The sequence below is a fragment of the Dasypus novemcinctus genome, chromosome 7 (genome assembly GCF_030445035.2).
Source record: "Dasypus novemcinctus isolate mDasNov1 chromosome 7, mDasNov1.1.hap2, whole genome shotgun sequence".
NCBI lineage: Eukaryota > Metazoa > Chordata > Mammalia > Cingulata > Dasypodidae > Dasypus > Dasypus novemcinctus.
The window spans coordinates 135,913,934-135,934,490 of NC_080679.1; positions in this window are offsets into that span (position 1 = coordinate 135,913,934).

A 20,557-nucleotide genomic window follows, 5' to 3' on the forward strand; every position below is an offset into this window, starting at 1 on the left:
TTTTTATTATTTATACCTATTTCATTTTTGTGTGCTGTTGTATCATTTTTAAAAAATATCCAATTCTGATTGCTTTTCCTCTGTATGTTGGAAAGCAATTGATTTTTGCATATTAACCCTATATACTGCAATCTTTCTTTGACACTTGTTACAGAAGTTTTTGTCAATTCTTTGGGATTTTCTCCACAGACAACAATGCCATCTGTGTAAAAAAGAGTTTAATTCATTCCTTCCAAATTCGTATAAATTTCATTTCCTTTTCTTGTGTAATTTTACTTGTTAAGACTTCCAGTATGATGTTGAATAGGAGTGGTAAGTGATAATATTCTTGCTTCCTTCCCAATATTAGAGGAAAAGCATCCCTGTTTGTAAGTTAACAGTGTTCCGCACCCCCCCCCCCCCGCCCCAACTCTCTACTTCTTGAATGGTTTCTGATAAAATTCCTATGGCAATTCTTTTTTTATTATTATTAAATTGTCTTTTTCTTTAAAGATACATAGATCACAAAAAAAAGTTACATTAAAAAAAATATAGGAAATGGACTTTGGCCCAGTGGTTAGGGCGTCCGCCTACCACATGGGAGGTCTGCGGTTCAAACCCCGGGCCTCCTTGACCCATGTGGAGTTGGCCCATGCACAGTGCTGATGCGTGCAAGGAGTGCCCTGCCACGCAGGTGTGTCCCCCGCATAGGGGAGCCCCACGCGCAAGGAGTGCACCCCGTAAGGAGAGTCGCCCAGCGCGAAAGAAAGTGCAGCCTGCCCAAGAATGGCGCAGCCCCCACTTCCCATGCTGCTGACGACAACAGAAGTGGACAAAGAAACAAGACGCAGCTAATGGACACAGAGAACAGACAACCGGGGGGGGGGGGGGTTTAAATTAAATAAATAAATAAATCTTTAAAAAAAAAAGAAGTTCCCACATACCCCACACCCTGCACTCCTTGCGCATATCACCTCCCATATCACCACCCCCTTTCATCATTGTGGCACATTGATTGCATTTGATGAATACATTCTGGTGCCTGGGACCTATGGTAATTCTTGATCTTGTTTCCCTGTAATCCCAGATCCTTTGAAAATATGGTGTTTCTTTTTCGCTCTGGCGTTTTGTAGATTTTCACATTGTTTTTGTTTTTGCAGTTTGCATATCACAGGTATAGTCATGGAATTTTAGTAATTAATCTACTGGTTGTTCTCTGAGCTTCCTGAATCTGTGATTTTAGGTGTGTCATTCATTTTGCAATATTATCAGCCATTATTACTTCAAATATTTCTTCTTCCTTGTTCTCTTCTCTTTTAGATATTTCAATTATGCATATGTTTCATTGTTTTCATTTCTTTGGCTGCTCAAGCAAATACCATGCAATGGGTTGTCTTAAACAATGGGAACTTAATGGTGAATGATTTTGAGCTTAACAAAAATTCCAAATCAGGGCATCATCAAGGCAATGCCTTCTCCCTGAGCACTGTGGTGTTCTGTGGCTGTCTGTTAGTGATTCTTGGTCCTGGCTCCTCTGTCACATGGAAATAACACATTTTGAGCCCTCAGTTCTTTTCTGGGTTGCATTGAATTTCAGCTTCTTATGTCCCATGGTTTTTTATTCATATATCTGAATTTCATTCTGCTTATAAAGGACTCCAGTAATAGAAGTCCTGATTAAGATGTGTCAAGTTAATTTTGATGAAGTAACCTCATCAAAATTCCTACATACAATGGTTCCATACCCACAATAAGGACTAAGTTTAAGACCATGCTTTCCTAGGTATATACAGCTCCAATCCACCACAAACATATTTTAAATTTGTTCATCAGTTCTGGTATATTCTATATTGTGTGTATTTTTTATTCTTTTTGAATTACAGTTTTGGAAGTTTCTACTGATTTATATTCAATCTCATTGATTATTTCCTTGGCCCCATCCAGGCTACCGATAAGCTTCATTTCCAAAACAGTGTTGTTCTTTATTTAGATTTCTATCATTAAAAAAAAAATTCTTTCTTAGAGATTCCATCTATCTACTTTTGTGACATTTTACCAATTTTTCCATTAAATCCTTTAATATATTAATCATAGTCATTTTGAATTGCCTTTTGGCAATTCTAAAACCTGTATCCTATCTGAGTCACAAAAGATGAAAGAGTGAAAGGGAAATAAAAAATGTTTTAATGATGGGTGAAAACCTCCCAATTTGAGGGAAAATATTAAATCCACACATCCAAGAAGCTCAAAACATACCCCAAGTAGGATTACTCAGAGATATCCAGATATCAAAATTAAACTATCATAAGAGAGAAAATCTTGAAAGCAGTAATTCATCACACACAAAGGACCCTAAATGATTCTAACAGTGAATTTCTTATAAGGCTAGAAGGCAGTGGAATGACATATTCAAAACACTGGAGGAAAAAAATGTCAACCAAAAACTCTATGTCCAGAAAAATTATCATTTCTCATGGTATAGATTAATGTAAAAGGAAGGAAAATGATATAACAGGCAAACAGTAACTGAAAGAAAGATAAAATGGATTTATTAAAATAAGACAAAATTGACAAAAAAATTGGTACCAGAGAAGAGGACATTTTATGTAATCAAACTGACAAAAACATATGACAATTATAAACATATAAGTACTTAAAAACAGAAACCCCTGAATTGAAGGGAGAAATAGACAATTCAATAATATAGGTGGAAACATCAATACCCCACTATCAGTGGCTAGACAAACTATACAGAACATATTTAAGGAATAAGTTGGCACTATAGACCAACTTAGGAACTAACAGATATTTGTAGACATCATGGACTACTCCACCCAGCAACAGCAGAATATACATTTGTTACAAGTACATATAGAACATACTCGCAGTACAACATAAAATAAATCACAATAAATTTGAAAGAAATTAAATCATATAAATTATAATTTATGACACATTGGATGAAATTAGAAGTCGATAAGAAGGAGAAATTTAGGAAATTCTCAAATTTGTAGAAATTAAGCATTACAAAATAAAAAATGGGTCAAATAAATAATCACAGGAGAATCAAAAAATACCATGAGTCAATTACTATGTATGTAAACAGAAATGCAACATACCAAAGGCTCGCAGCTACAGTGGTGCTAACATGAAATTTACAGCCATGAATCCCTATACTAAAAAATAAAAATGACCTCAACTCAACAATCTAAACTTCCACCATAAAATCTATAGATAGGTGAAAAAAAGAACCCAATGCAAGCAGAAGCAAGTAAATAATAAAGATCAGAGTGGAAATAAAGGGAATAGACAATAAAAAGCAATGAGAAATTCTACAAAAGCAAAAGTTGTCTCATTGATAACATCACTAACTTGACAAAACTTCAGCTAGACTGACCCATAAAAGAAGACTCAAGTTATTAATATCAGATAGAAAAACACACAAGCAACAAAGGGAAAAAATAGATAAATTGGACTTTATCAAAATTTAAAACTTTGTGCATCAAGACATTATCAAGAAAGCGAAAAGACAATCTACAAAATGGGAAAAAGTATTTGGAAACTATAGATCTGATAATGGTTTACTATACAGACTATATAAAGAATTCCTACGATCTAACAGCAAAAAAGACAAACAAACCAATCAAAAAACAAAAAATAAATAAATAAAAGGACTTGAATAGGTATTTCCCCAAAGAATATATACAAAAGGCCAATAAACACATGAGAAGATATTCAATATCCTTAGCCATCAGGAAAACATACATGAAAACCACAATGAGATTACACCTCACACCCACTAGAATGGTTACTAAATAGACAAAATGGAAAATAGGTGTAATTATTGACTAAGAGTGCCAAGAATAGCAGCTCCAGGCTGCTATTCCCCCACACAATCTTTGAACAACTATCAAAACTGGAAGACCCAGCTTCCTTAAAAGTACAGAAAACAGTTAAAAGATTGGAGCAACTGGGAATATGCTGATTTTTAAAAATGCAGCTTTAAAAATGGTATGAAAAGCCTGTAGTGCCCATGCTACCCCTCCTCTATCCCTCCCTGGCAAAGTGTGGAACCAGCCTGCAGTCCCATTGTGGGTCCCTGGCCCTGTTCCAGAAGGAGTAGAATAACCCCTAGCAAATACTGGGGTGCTTATCTGTTCATGCCAATCTCTCAGTGGTATCCTAAACAAATGAATAAGGAAACCCATCTCTTGACTTGCCCTCCCAGCACTTGCCCTGCAGGTGGAAGAAGCTTACAGAAAGCTAAACCAGTATAAGAAAGAATTAAGACAAATGTAGTACTACTATAGGTTCAAATAAAAGAAGTAGAAGAGTCATGTGCAGAGAACCTATAATGAACCTAACTCTGTTACACTGGAGAACATAAATTCCAAAGTAAGGCCCAATGACAGGGTGCCAAATCCCTTAACTGTCTGCCCTGCCTATAGTTTCTGGATCTCTAGAGCCCTCAGGAGCCCCGCTATTTGAACAGTGTTTACTGTGGCAGTCAATGAGATCCTGCTGAGACTTGCATAAGAGTAACCTCTGGAATGACTTCCTGACTCATTTTGAAATAGCTTAGCCATAGAAATTCATTTGTATTTAATATTTCCCCCTTTTGGTCAAGGTCTTTTTCCAGATGCTTTGCTAGTTGGTGCTTAACAATAACCCTTCAGTGCCAAGGAGGCTCATCCCCAGGAGTCATGTCACACACCGGAGGAAATGTAACGCAGTTATATGCAGTTTTGCTTAGAAAGAAGCTGCGTTTGAGCAGCAAGGAAGCTTCCAGGAGGTAACTCTTAGGCAATATATATTATATTCAATTTCACAAGAAAAGGTTCATAAGTACAATCATCATTGTCAAGGGTCTGGCAAAGTGGTCTGCCTTCCTTCACCAAATGTTGCTCTTGCACTCAGGGGAATCTTGCTGCCCTATTAGAGAATGTAGCAGAACTCCCCAGGATGACAATTTGATATTTTCTTGGTTATTGTGTGGATCTCCACTTTCCAAGACAATGTCCCATGAACACTTGAACATGTTAATCTGCCCCAAGTGAATTCCTTCCCATGCATCCCCACATGAATGACACCTCACACCAGTGATCCTCCTCTGCCACTACTTTGACCCTTCTGTCATCCAAAACCTCCCCAAAAATGAAGCCAGCAAAATAACCAAATAAAATTAATAAGAAAGTGAAATCATAATTTAAAAATTAATCAATTGAATACAAACATTTTAAAAATATTTGAAATAATAAAAAAAATTTTTAGACATTGTGTCTTTCATCACTGTAAGGTCTGTTGTCTTGTATATACAGTGATGTTTCCTTTCAGATATTCTCCCAGTGTCTTATTTTTTTCATTTTATCTTCAAAGAAGCTTTAGGATACAGAAGAGTCACATAGAGAATACAGGTTATTCCCACATATCCAGTTCTTCCCCCCTTTTCCCCTCTCCCTTATTAATAATATTTTACATGCAGAAGGTACATTAGTTACTACTGATGTACAAATATTGAAGCATTGCTACCAACCATGGTCAATGGTTTACATTATGGTTTACACTTCGGATCTTACACTTTTATAGATTTTGACAAAATTTACAGTGACCTGTATCCATTATTGTAAGATCACGTCAAACAATTCTAATACCCTAAAAATGGCCTACACTCCATCTATTCTATTTGTCTTCCTGCTCCCCTCAGAACCCATGGTAATCACTAAGTTTCAATTTTTGAAGAATAAGATTCATAGTTATGACTTCCAGGAAAATGGCACTGAAGTAGGTAGGTAGAGTCTAACAAAAAAAATGGAGAGAAGGCAGAGACCTATCTAAGAGAAATGAAATGCCAAAGTGAAACCTTACCACACACACAAAAACAACAATAAAACAAAACCCTAGAGTGGAAAGAGAAGCTAAGAAACCAAATAAGCCCATCAAAATAAATAGATGTATCAAAAAATTACAAGCCATACTAAGAAACAGGAAGACATGCCCAGTCTAATGAACAAACTAAAAAAAAAGATGAGATGTAGAACATGGAAAAACTAATCACAGGTGTCAAAACAAACATCATAAATCAACTTAATGAACTGAAGAAAGAAATTAAGGATATTAAAAAGACACTGAAAGAACATACTGAAGAAATTGTAAGCATACATAAAAAGATAACAGATATGATGGTGATGAATGGTACAATGGAAAAAAACAAAAATACAGTGGAAGCACATAATAGCAAATTTAAACAGGCAGAGGAAAGAATCAGTGATATGGAATACAGTTCAGCTGAAATCAGATAGAGAGTAGAACATATAGGTTAAAAGAGAAAAAATCTAGCAAGGACTTAGGAACTTGAATGACAACACAAAATGTACAAAAATATTCATTATAGGCATAAAGGGGAGGAGAAGGGAGAGGAGGAAGAAGGAGTGTTGGAGGAAACAATGGCTGAAAATTTCCCAACTCTATTCAGGGACATAGATGTACAAGGCCAGGAAGTGCAGCAAACCTGAAACAGTATAAATCCTAACAGGCCTACCCAAGGCATATACTTGTCAATTTGTCCAATGCTCAAGACAAAGAGAGAATACTGAAAGCAGCAAGAGAAAAGAGATCCATCACACAGAAGAGAAGTCTGATAAGATTATGTGCTGATTTCTCATCTGAAACCATGGCAACAAGAAGGCAGTGGTATGACAAAGTTAAGGTGCAAAAAAAAACAAACAAACTTCCAGCCAAGAATTCTCTATCCAGCAAAGCTGACATTATAAAAATGAGGGAGAGTTCAAAATATTCACATATAAACGAAATTAAAAGAATTTCTCAATAAGAAAACATGCCTTTCAAGAAATACTGAAAGGTGTTTCTACAGGGTGAAAGAAAAAAACAGGAGAGAGAGAGAGTTGGAGGAGTGTAAGAATAACTAAAAAGATTTAAAAAGAAATAAAAACTACACATGGCATACATAAACCTAGAGAAAATTGGCTATAGTATTTGCTTAACAGTAATAAAATTGGAAGTTAATGGGTTAAACTCCCCAATCAAGATACACAGATTGACAGAATGAATAGGAAATATGACCCATCTATATTCTGTCTACATGAAACTCACTTTAGACCCAGGGATGCAAGGGGGCTGAAAGTGAATGGTTGGAAAACAATTTTACATGCAAACACTAACCAAAAAAGGGTGGGAGTAAAATAGTAAAATAGACTTTAAACGCTAAACTATTGTAAGAGACAAAGAAGGACATTATATATTAATAAAAGGTGTAATCTATGAAGAAAAAAGTATAATCATCAGCATTTATATACCTAACAATGGTACCTCAAAATACATGAGGGAAACATTAGAACAACTAAGTGGAGAAATAGATGCTTCTACAATGATTATGGGGGACTTTAATACAGCACTATCATCATTAGAGAGAACATCTCCAAAAAGAATCATTAAAGAAAATAAGACTTTGGATAATACAATAAAGGATCTGTACCTAATATGCATTTACAGAACACTACATCCAAATGTAGTGGGATATACATTCTTCTCAACTGAACACAGATCATTCTCCAGGATAGACCACATGTTAGGACACAGAACAACTCTCAATGAATTCAAAAGATTGAAATTATAAAAGTAATTTCTTTGACCACAATGGAATGAAACTGGAAATCAGTAAGGGGCAGAAAAACAGATTAAGCAGAAAGATATGGAAGTTAAACCACACACTCTTAGACAAACAGAGGGTCAAGGAGGAAATTACCTTGAAACAAATGAAAATGGCAACACAATGTATCAAAATCTATGAGATGCAGCAAAAGCTGTCATGAAGGGGAAATTCATAGCCATAAATGACTATATTAAAAAAGAAGAAAAAGATAAAATCAAAGACCTAACTGCATACCTGGAGGAATTAGAAAAAAAGAACAATGAACTAACCCCTAAGGAAGTAGAAAGAAGGAAATAACAAATTTAGAGCAGAGCTAAGTGAAATTGAAAATAAGAAAGCACTAGAAAAAATAAATTAAATTAAAAGCTGGTTCTTTCAGAAGACTAATAAAATTTACAAACCCATAGCTGGAATAAGAAAGAAAGAAGAAGATGCAAATACATAAAACAAGACACAAAGAAGAGGATATCACCACTGACCCCACAAAAATAAAGAATATCATAAGAGGATACTCTGAAAAATTTTATGCCAACAAAATGGATAATTTCAAGGAAATGGACAATTCCCAGCAACAAAGAAGCAGCCTACATTGAAGAAAGAAGAAGTTGAGAACTCAAGAGACCAATCACAAGTAACAAGATTGAATTAGTCATCAAAAACCTCCCAATTAAGAAGAGCCCAGAAACTGTATCCCTCGAGAGAAAGGGTGGCTCCCAGGGCATTGGGGCAGTTGAGCAAGTTAGGCCCTGAACACTATTCCATCTATCTCTGGAAGTGGCTCCTCAGAAAACGGAGGTTGGCTGTCACTGTGGGCACCAAGGTGGAAGGGAAAATGGACGTTAAATGTGTGGAACCAAAGTAAATGGGGGGTAAGAGAGGAGTTTCTTGAGAGTACACAAGGATGGATATAAAACATGTAATATTACACCATAACATATAGGAGATGACAGACTGATAATGTAAAACATAATGTAAAACATAGGATAACTAAAAATGTAAAGAACTGTGTATCCTAAAGTATGCACCATAATGTAAGCACAGATGTCACCTTGTTAGAAAGCTAATGTCTCAGACTCTGTACATCACTTTAAGTAAATATGATATGAATAGGGCGTAAGAGTATCACTGTGGAAGGGAAAAGGTTTTCTGGTGGATGTGTGGGAGTGCTGTATATTATATATATACATTGCTGTGGTCTAGGACTCCTGTGAAGAAAAGCTGAATAATTAGGGGGGGGGGGGGAAAAAAAAAAGAAAAAGATAGGATGTGGAATTTTTTCAAGTCAACATTCTTTATCTAAGTTCTTTATCTAACTTTATCCAAGTTCTTTATCTATCCTTTAAACCCATCGCTATATGCCATTCCCTAGTAAGGGACCATGACATTATATTGGGCTTCAAATTTCGGGGAGTTCTGGATCACAGAGTGTTTCAACAATGGCAATGGAGGGATACTGGTATGGGATACCAATGACAGGTGATATATGGCTGACAGGGAGCTGTACAGAACATATGTCCAGGGTGCATGGTAATGTTTGGATATACTCATAGTGGCAACAATTAAAAACCACAGTAGGGGGGGTACTGGGTTCCTGGCCAGTGGTGCTCTGTCGTGGTCCCTAGGGGAGCAGCGACAGTCTCCCAGGTACAGCGGCGGGGACCGGGAGGGAGTGAGGGTTCAACAGTGAGCCCCTGATGCTAATGACTATGCTTGTGAGTTGATAAACCTAAAATAAGAACAAGGCCTAGAGCAACATTGTGCCTGGGAATTTCCTCCTGTCAGCCTTCATGTTACTCAAATGTGGCCAGTCTCGAAGCCAAACTCAGCATGTAAATGCAATGCCTTCCCCCCAGCGTGGGACATGACACCCGGGGATGAGCCTCCCTGGCAACGAGGGACCACTATCAACTACCAACTGATGATGCAACTGGAAAATGACCTTATACGGAAGGTTCAATGCAGATCAGCAGAATATCCATGTCTACATAAAATACCATGACTTTAAAATGCTGTTTGACCTAAAGTAAGGGGGAAATGGAAAGGAGAAATGAGTTTATATGGCTACGAGTTTCTAAAAAAGAGTCTGGAGGCTGGCAGAAGGATTGCCCTCATGCACAACTGAGCAGAGTCAGAGAGACAGATAAAGTAGATACAACCCCCAGATATTGGTTCCTTTGAGGGCTAAAGAGACCCATGGGAGTTATGGTCATGGCCGATGGGGTTAACTACCAGGGCAGATGGCCCCTCTTTGGAAATGGTGTTTATATGTGATGAATCTGGACTCAGATGTGATCTCCCTTCATAAGACTTTCATGCTAATGTGCTGGAGGTGCAGTTAATGTTGGGGTTTAAGATATATTTAGGGGATTTGAATCTCTGGACTGACAATATGATAGCCAGGTCCTGAGCCTCAACAGACTCCAGCACCTACAATCTGATCTATTGGACTTACCACACTCAGCTAAGATGGAGTTGAAGAAGGACAACCACCACACCATGGAGCCTAGAGTGATTACAACTGAAAATGGGAGGATTGCACCCAGCATCCATGTGGAATCTGAGCCTCCTCTTGACATAGAGGTGCAATGGACACAACCAATCCAATGTCCACATAGAAGAGGTGGCATTGGATTGGGAAAAGTGGACATGGTGGACGATGGGTATGGGGAAAGGCAGGAAGAAATGAGAGGTGGAGGCGTCTTTGGGACATGGAGCTGCCCTGGATGGTGCTTCAGAGGTAATCACCGGACATTGTAAATCCTCACAGGGCCCACTGGATGGAATGGAGGAGAGTATGGGCCATGATGTGAACCATTGTCTATGAGGTGCAGAGGTGCCCAAAGATGTACTTACCAAATCCAATGGATGTGTCATGATGATGGGAACGAGTGTTGTTTGGGGGGGGGAGAGGGGGGGTGGGGGGTGGGGTTGAATGGGACCTCACATATATATTTTTAATGTAATATTATTACAAAGTCAATAAAAAAAAAGAAAAGAAAAGAAAAAAAAAAAAAAAAAAAAGAAGAGCCCAGGACCGGATGGCTTCACAAAGCCAAAGATTCTGGAAAGAATTAACACCAATCCTGCTTAAACTCTTCCAAAAAATAGAAGTGGAGGGAACATTGCCTAACTCATTCTATGATGCCAACATCATTCTAATACCAAAGCCAAACAAAGATGCCACAAGAAAGGAAAACTATAATCTCTAATGAACCTAGATTCTAAAATCCCAAAAAAAATACTTGCTAATCATATTTAAAGGCACATCGAATGAATTTTGCACCATAACTAAGTGGGTTTCACCCTGGTATGCAAGGATCATTCAACATTAAAAAATCAATCAATGTAGTACACATAAAAAGATGAAAGAAAAAATCACATGATCATGTCTGTAGATGCAGAAAAAGCATTAGACAAAATAGAGCACCTTTCCCGAAAAAAAATACTTCAAAATATGTGAATAGAAGGAAACTTCCTCAACATGATAAAGGGTATATATGAAAAACCCACAGCTAAAATCATATCCAATGGTGAAATCCTAAGAGGTTTCCTTCTAAAATCTGGAACAAGAAAAGGATGCCCACTATCACTGCTCTAATTTAATATTATGTTAGAAGTATTTGCTCATGCACTTAGTTAAGAAAAAGATATAAAAGGCTTCCAAATTGGAAATGAAGAATAAATATTTCACTATTTGCAGATGACATGATCCTATACCTCTAAAGTCCTCAGAACCCTACAACAAAGCTTCTAGAACTTATAAAGTAGTTCAGTAAAGCTGCAGGTTATAAGATAAATATGTAAAAATCAGTAACATTTCTGTACACCAATAATGAGCAATCTGAGGAGGAAATCAAGAAAAAAATTCCATTTACAATAGCAACTAAAAGAATCAAATACCTAAGAATAAATTTAACTAAAGATGTAAATGACTCATACACAGAAAACTACATGACACTGTTAAAGGAAATCCAAGAAGACCTAAATAAATTGAAGAATATTCCCTGTTAATGGACAGAAAGACTAAACATCTTTAAGACGTTTATATTATCCAAACTGACTTATAGATTTAATGCAATCTCAGTAAAAATCACCACAGCAATTTTTTTTTTTTTTTTACTGAATTGGAAAAGCTATGAAATTTATTTGGAAGCGCAAGGGGCCCTGAATAGCCAAAGATATACTGAAAAAGAAAAATGAAATCAGAGTAATCATACTACCTGACTTTAAAACATACTACAAAGCTACAGTGGTCAAAACTCCATAATATTAGCACAAGGATAGACATACCGAAAATGGAATTGAACTGAGAGTTCTGATATAGATCCTCACATATATAGGTCATCTGATATTCGACAAGGCCACCAGGCCCACTCAACTGGGAGAGAATGGCCTCTTCAACAATTGGTGCTTGAAGAATTGTATATCCATATCCAGAAGAATAAGGAATACCATCTCACACCTTACACCAAAATCAACTCAAGATGGATCAAAGAACTAAATATAAAAGCCAAGCCCATAAACACCTTGGAAGGTAATGTAGGGAAGCACCTACAAGATCTTGTATTAGGAAGTGGCTTCATGAACTTTATACCCAAAACATGTGCAATGAAAGAAAAAATAGATAAATGGGATCTCTTCAAAATTAAAAACTTTTGCACCTCAAAGGAGTTTGTCAAGAAAGTGAAAAACCTACTCAGTGGGAGAAAATGTTTGGTAACCATATACCTGATAGAACCTAATATCCAAAATATATAAAGAAATCCTACACCTTGAAAATAAAAAGACAAACAACCCATTTAAAAAATGGGCAAGTGACTTGAATAGACACTTCTTCAAAGAAGAAATATAAATGGCTAAATAGCACATGAAAATATGCTCAACATCATTAGCTATTAGGGAAATGCAAATCAAAACTACGATGAGATATCATCTTACATTCATTAGACTGGTAGCTCTTAAAAATACAGAGAACTACAAGTTTTGGGAGGATATGGAGTAATGGGCACTCATCCACTGCTGGTGGGAATGCAGAATGGTTTAGCCATTGTGGAGGACAGTCTGGTGGTTCCTCAGGAAGTTAACTATAGAAATGCCATATGATTCAACAAAGCCACTCCTAGGTGTATACCCAGAAGAATTGAAAGCAGGGATACATATAGATATATACACACCCATGTTCGTAGCAGTACTACTCACCATTGCCAAAAGCTGGAAAGAACCCAAGTGTCCATCAACGGATGAATGGATAAGCAAACTCTGGTATATACATACAATGGAATATTATTCAGATGTAAGAAGGAATGCAGTATTAACACATGGGATAACATAGATGAATCTTGAAGACCTTATGTTGAGTGAAGCAAGCCAGGCACTGAAGGACAAATAATGCATGACCTCACTAATATGAATTAAGTAAATTGACCAGATTCACAGAGCTAGAATCTGGAATATAGTTTTACAGGAGACAGAAAGGGAGAAGACGATTGTGAATCAATGCCCGTATGGGCAAAATCCATGATACGGTGGAAGGGTATAATTTTTCAGTGGATGGGCATGAGAGTGGTGCGGTGATGCTGTATTGGGTTGGGAGGTGCTGGTCTTTGGGGGGGCAAGGTGGGGAGTTGAGTTGCACTGTCCTAGGAATGGGGGCGGGGGGAGGACCTAGGGAGAGAGCAGATGAACTCAGGGGATTTATAGGTATGTGGTTGAAACTACAACTCTGGCAATGTTCTTTTAGCAAGTATGCCAGGGAAGGGTTACTGGTATAGGTGTTGGAAGTGAGGGGCATGTGGGACAGGGTGCACCTGGGGCAGACTTCTAGGGAGTATGTGAGCATTCATTCTGTTATAGTTTGTTGATCAGTGGGTGAAGACCCACACAATGAATAGGAAGGTGTTGGGCTCCCATCCTGGGGAATGTTGCTATGTTCTCAGATTGAGGGGCAGTCATCTCTCAAGAGCATAGGCAGTGCCTAATAGGGGAGAGAGGCCAGTATGTCAAGCACTCAATGTTGTTGCAAGTAACTATGAAACTTGGTCTTCAAGGAGTGAAGCTTGGTGCTTGCCATGGGTCCTAAGGGAAGGAAGAGGAAGGAATAGAATAGACGAAACATGGGGCATTTTGGGGGCATTGGAATTGTTCTACATGGTCTTGCAATGATGGATATAGGCCATGTTAATTTTCATCAAAATTTAATAAAAGTGTATGGTCCAAAATTTAAACCATTATGTAAATCATTGACCATGGTTAGTAGCAAAGCTTCATTTTTGTACGTCAGTTGTAACATGTATCATCCACATGTAAAGTATAATTAATAGAGGAAAGGGGAAAAACGGGAGGATGTTGGGTACATGGGAATCCCTTATAGGCTGTACTTGACTTTTTCTGTAACTTAAAGCTTCTTTGAAGATAAAATGGAAAAAATAAGACACCGGGGGAATAAATGCAAGAAAATATCACTGAACATGTAAGACAATTGGTCTTACAGTGATGAAAAATATAACGCCAAATTTTAATTTTTTTATTGTTTTTTATTATCTGAAATTTTAAAATTTTTTATATTTTATTTGTTATTTTTAAAACTATCATATTTAATTTTCTTAATTTTATTTGGCTATTTTGTTGGCTTCATTTTTTAAGAGATTTTGGACCACAGAAGGGTTACAACTATGGCAGGGTAGGATCATTGGTGTGGGTGGTGTCAGTGATGGGAGATGCATGGGAGGAGGTTCACCTGGGGCATACCTATAAGGCATATAAAAGAATTCAAGTGTTCATGGGGCACTGTCATGGTGGGCAGAGATCCACACAATAAATGAAACATCAAATTCCCATCCTGGGGAGCTCTGCCGCATTTTCTAATGGGATAGCAAGAATCCCCCAAGTACAGGGGCAGGGTCTAGTGTAGGAGGATGGACATTGATGGGCCCTTGATTGATCACTGTTCTTACAAACCTTTTGTTTTGAAATTGAAACTTAACCTAGTATTATAGGATGCCTAAGAATTACCTCCTGAGAGCCTCCTTGTTGCTCAGATATGGCCTCTCTAAGCAATATTCAGCATATAAATGCATTACCTTCCCCCAGTGTGGGACATGATTCCTGAGGATGAGTCTCCCTGATACAGAGGGATTGCTACCAAGTGCCAACTAGCACTGCAACTGGAAAAATACCTTGACCAAAAGGGGGAAAGGGTAAAGACAAATGAATTTTTATGGCTAAGAGACTTCAAAGCCAGTCAGGAGGCCATTCCAGAGGTTACACTTATGCATGTCTCAGCAGGATCTCATTGACTGTCACAGTAAATATTGACTCAAAAAGCAGGGCTCCTGAGGGCTCTGGAGACATCCAGGAATTATAGGCAGGGCTGACAGCTCAGGAGTTTGGCACCCTGTCAGTGGGCCCTACTTTGGAATTTATGCTCCCCAGTGTGACAGAGCTGGACTCAGTTGTGATTTCCCTACACATGGCTCTTCTGCACCTTCTGTTTGAACCTATAGTTAGTACTAGCATTGATAGGTTTGTGTCCAAGAGACTTAAATATTTGGGCTTTCTATGTACCTGTCAGGCCCTGATCTCGACACATTTGCAATACCTACTCTCCAGTTCATTGGACTCACCCAGGACAACTAACTAGGAGATGATGGTGGGCAATGACCATCTCAAGGAACAGAGAGAGTCTACAACTGCAAGCATGATAGGCCCATCTATCTGCCCCATGGGATCTAAACCCCCTCTCAATTAGAGGCAGGGTGGGATCGCCACCCCAGAATCCTAAGGATTGGAGAGTGAATGATGGACTAGAGTTGACTTATTGTTATTCTACTATATACTCATTGTGATTCTAGCCTTGGAAGAACTTTCATCATTGATATGGAGGCAGTGGCCACCAGAGGTTCTGAGGGGAGGTAGAGGGAAAAATAAGTGTAATATGGGGGCATTTTTGGGACATGGGAATTGTCTTTTTTGCAGAAATTGGCAAGCTGGTCTTACAATACATATGGAAATGCAAGAGATCCTCAATATCCAAAATGATCTTGAAAAAGAAGATCAAAATTGGAGGACTCATACCTCCCAACTTCAAAACCTACAAAGCTACAATAACCAAGATAGTGTGTAACTGGAATAAGGTTAGGCACATAGATCAAGAGAATGAATTGAGAGTCCAGCAATAAATCCTACATTTATGGTCAATTGATTTTTTTTATTAGCAAATATTTTATTGTCTTTTTTTAAACATACATAGACCACACAAAATGTTACATTAAAAAATATAAGAGATTCCCATATACCCCACTCCTCATCCCCCCCACTCCTCCCACATCAACAATCTCTTTCATCAGTGTGGCACATTCATTGTGTTTGATGAATACATTTTGGAGCACTGCTACATGGCATGGATTATAGTTTACATTGTAGTTTACACTCTCCCCCAGTCCAGTGGGTTATGGCAGGATATATAATGTCCTGCATCTGTCCCTGCAATATCATTCATGACATTCAGGATAACTCCGGAAAATACCCCCATATCACACCTCTACTTCCCTCTCCCTGTCCTCAGCAACTCCCATGGCCACGGTCTCAACATCAATGATACAATTTCTTCCATTGCTAGAGTCAAAATAGTTCTATGGTAGAATATCAGTAAGTCCACTCCAATCCATATTTTATTCCCCCATCCTACAGACCCTAGGTAGGCAATGTCCACTCCACCTATAAATCGAGATGGGGCTTAGATTCTACATGGCTGATGGATGGGATTCTCCTGCTTGCAGTTGTAGACTCTCTTGGTTCCCTGGTGTGGTGGTTGACCATCCTCACTTCCTTGTTAGCTGACCTGGGCAAGTCCAATGAGACAGAAAGTGACTTCCTAAACAAATCAAAGGGGAAAGAATATTCCTTTCATTCAGATATTGCTGGGACTGGATATCCACCTACCAAAGAATAAAGTTGGATTTCTATCTTACTATACACAAAAATTAACTCAAATGGGTATCAGAGACCTAAATATAAGAGGCAAACAAAAAACCCTTAGGAGAAAATGTAAATATAAATCTTCATGAGATTGGATTAGGCAATAGTTTCTTACATTTGATACCTAAAGCAAAGGCAGCCAAAGTAAAAATAGAAGCTTACACACTATGAAAATTTAGAACCTTGTGATTCAAATGGCATGCATCATTTCATGTATACATCACTGAGTTAGGTAAGATCTAATGGTCTCCTGTACAGAATATATAATAGCACCTATAATCAACAGCAAAAAATAAAAAATAACCCACATATTAAAAATGTGCAAAGGATTGAAAAGAGATTTTTCCAATGAAGATATTTAAAAGGCCAACAAGCATGGAGAAAGATTCTTAATAATATTAGTCATTATAGAAATGTAAATCAAAGCCATATTGAAATAATATTTTATACCTACTAGGTTGACTATAATAAATTTTTTAATTGACACTAGTAAGTGTTGGTGAGGATATGCAGAATCCCACATAGATTGTATTTTGTATTTTTTTATATATAATTCGCTGACACAAAACTCACCTTTTTACAGTATATAATTAGTAATCAGTATTTTCACAAAGTCATGTAACCATCACACCTATCCAATTTTGGAACATTTCCATTACTGCAAAAAAAAATCTCATGGCCACTAGCCCTGGCAACTACTTATCTACTTTCTGTCTCTACAGACTTTCCAATTCTTGAAATTTCATAAATTAAAATCATGGAAACGTGACTTCTTTGACTTAGAATAAAGCTTTCAAAGTTAATCCATTTTGTAACATGTATCAAAATATATTCCTTTTTATAACTGAATAATATTCCATTGTATGCATATACCATATTTTATTATTTTTTAAGTATTTTTTTTGTGACAGAAGTTGTAAACAATCATGCACACGTGCAGAATTCCCAAACAACACCCCTCTATGAACACACCACACTGTGGTGGAACATTTGTTACAAATAATATAATAATATCTGATTGTTACCACATCCATAGTGTACGTTTGGCACACATTTTCCATACTGCCCCATTATCAACACAGTACATCTTTGGCATAGATGCAAGAATATTATATTATTATTGCTAACCACAGTCCATAGTTAACTCCATTTGTATGTTTCCCATGCTTCTCCACATTCCCACCACCCTACAATAGTGATTTACATTTGCTCTAGCTAACAAAAGACACTCTTATATCTGTATCATCAACCACAATTCTCATCCACTTCTTGGTTTACTGTGCTATCTTCTTCCTAGAATATTCTCTAGCATTGTTAATTGGCATTTACATACCTAGACTACCATTTTCAGTCACATCCCTATTTATAAACTAGCTGTTACTATGTGTTACCAGCCACTCTACACATTTCCACACTTTTACAGTAAAGCTGATTAAAACTATTACATACATTAAACATCAGTAGTCCATCTCAGTCCTCCTCTTATCTCCTTTAAGAATCCACCACCTACCACCAGGTCTTGAAGATATTTTCCTACAATTTCTTCTAGGAGTTTCATGGTTCTTGCTTTTATTTTTAGGTTTTTTATCCATTTTGAGTTAATTTTTGGATAACTCAAGAAATAAGGGTCTTCTTTCCTTCTTTTGGCTGTGGATACCCAGTTCTTTCAGCATCATTTGTTGAATGGACTGTTCTGCCTGAGCTGTGTGGGTTTGACAGGCTAGTCAAAAATCACTTCACTATACATGTGAGGGTCTGTTTCTGAATAATCAATTTGGTTCCATTGGTCTATGTGTCTGTCTTTATGCAATACCATGATACCATACTGTTTTTACCACTATAGCTAGGTACTATAATTTAAAGTCTAGAGAAGAGAGTTCGCTTTCCTTTTTAAGGTGTTTCTGGCTATTCAGGACCACTTACCCTTCTGAATATATTTGATGATTGTCTTTTCAATTTAAAAAAAAAATGCTGGTGGACTTTTATTGGGAATGCATTGAATCTGTATACCATTTGAGTAGAACTGACATCTTAATGATATTTAGTCTTCCAACTCATGAGCATGGAATGTTCTTCCAGTTCTGTAGGACTTTTCTTATTTCTTTTAATTGAGTTTCAGTTTTCTTAACACAAGTGCTTTACATCATTGGTTAAGTTTATTATTGACTATTTGAGTTTTACCTGTCATATCTTATTTTCACCACTCTTTTGACACTTTGTTACTTTTATTGATATAATCTTCATTTCTAGACTCTCTTCTAGACCTCTTTCTCCTTCTTTTCTTTTCAGGCTCTAGCACACCCTTTATTATTTCCTGAAAATCTGGTCTCTTGCTTAGAAATTCTCTCAGTTTCTGTTTATCTGTGAATATTCTAAACTCAAATTCACTTTTGAAAGACAATCTTGCTGGATATAAGAATCTTGGCTGGAAGTTTTTCTCTTGTAAGATCTTAAATATATCACACCACTGTCTCCTTGCATTTATGGTTTCTGGTGAGAAATCAGCACTTAATCTTATTTGGTATCCCTTATATGTTATGCATTGCTTTTCTCTTGCTGTTCTCAGAATTCTCTCTTTGTCTTTGGCATTTGTCATTCTGATTAGTATGTGTCTTGGAGTTGGCCTATTCAGATTTTTTCAGATGGGAGTATATTGTGCTCCTTGGACATGGATATCTATGTCCTTCAGAAGGGTTGGGAAATGTTCTACCATTATTTCTTCAAATATTCCTCCTGCTCTTTTTCCCTTCTCTTCTCCTTCTGGAACACCCATGACAAGTATATCTGCACATCTTTTGCTGTCATTTAGTTCCTTGAAACCTTGCCCAATTTTTTTCCATTCTTTTCTTCATCTGTTCTTCTGTATGTTCACTTTCAGAGGCCATTTCTTCAAGCTCACCAATCCCTTCTTCTGCTTCTTCAAATCTGCTATTATATGATTCCAATATTTTTTAAATTTCATTTATTGCACCTTTCATTCCCATAGTATCTGCTATTTTTCTATGTATGCTTTCAAATTCTTCTTTGTGCTCATCCAATGTCTTAATATCCTTAATCTCTTTAGCAATCTTATTGAATTTATTAAGGAGATTTGTTTGAACATTTATGATTACTTTCTCAACTCCTTTATGTCATCTGATGACTTATTTTGTTCCTTTAACTGAGCCATAGCTTCCTGTTTCTTGGTGTGGATTGTAATTTTTTGTTGGTGTCTTTGCATCTGCCTTAGTAGAGTATTTATAATGTGTGCAGTTTTTCTCTTTAGTTTAGGGCTTCCTGCCCTTTTTCCCTTGCTGGTTGTGCAATAGGAACTAAGGATGTAGTTAGTGCTATATGCTGTGGAGGCTCAAGCTGCCCTCATTACCCCAGAGACCAATGAAGCTCCTCCCAACTTTCTCCTTTGCCAGGGGAAGGGACAGAGTCATAGCTATGTGGAATAATCCAAGTCATGCCTAGACTCTAGTTGCTCAGAGAGACTGATGAAGTTTCAATGCCCCTTTGTCTCCTGCCTGGGATGGGAATGGAGCTGCAGGTGTGGGCAGCAATCTATGCAATGAGGGTCTAAGGTGACCACATTTGTCCCGATAAACTTCCAATTATTCAGTCTGTGTCAGCCAAAGTTACCTGCAGTTACCTGGATAGGCTGGTGCAGGGCCTGCTGGCTTCCTCTCTGCCAGATGTGGGGCTGATGCCTAGGCTGTAACTGCAGGCTGATCTAGGTGAAAGAAACTGGTTCCGATCACACTGTGATTTTTGGTCCAGCAGGCTTCCCCTCATACTGGGGCAGAATCAAAATGGTGGCCACCAGTCTCTTTCTGATCTGGACAGTTCAAACCTTACCTGTTCTTAGGGTTATACTCTAGCCAGCTGAATCCATCAATTAGTAGCTGAAATTGGTGGCCAGTTGTCTCCTCCCCCATCTTTGCGAAATGG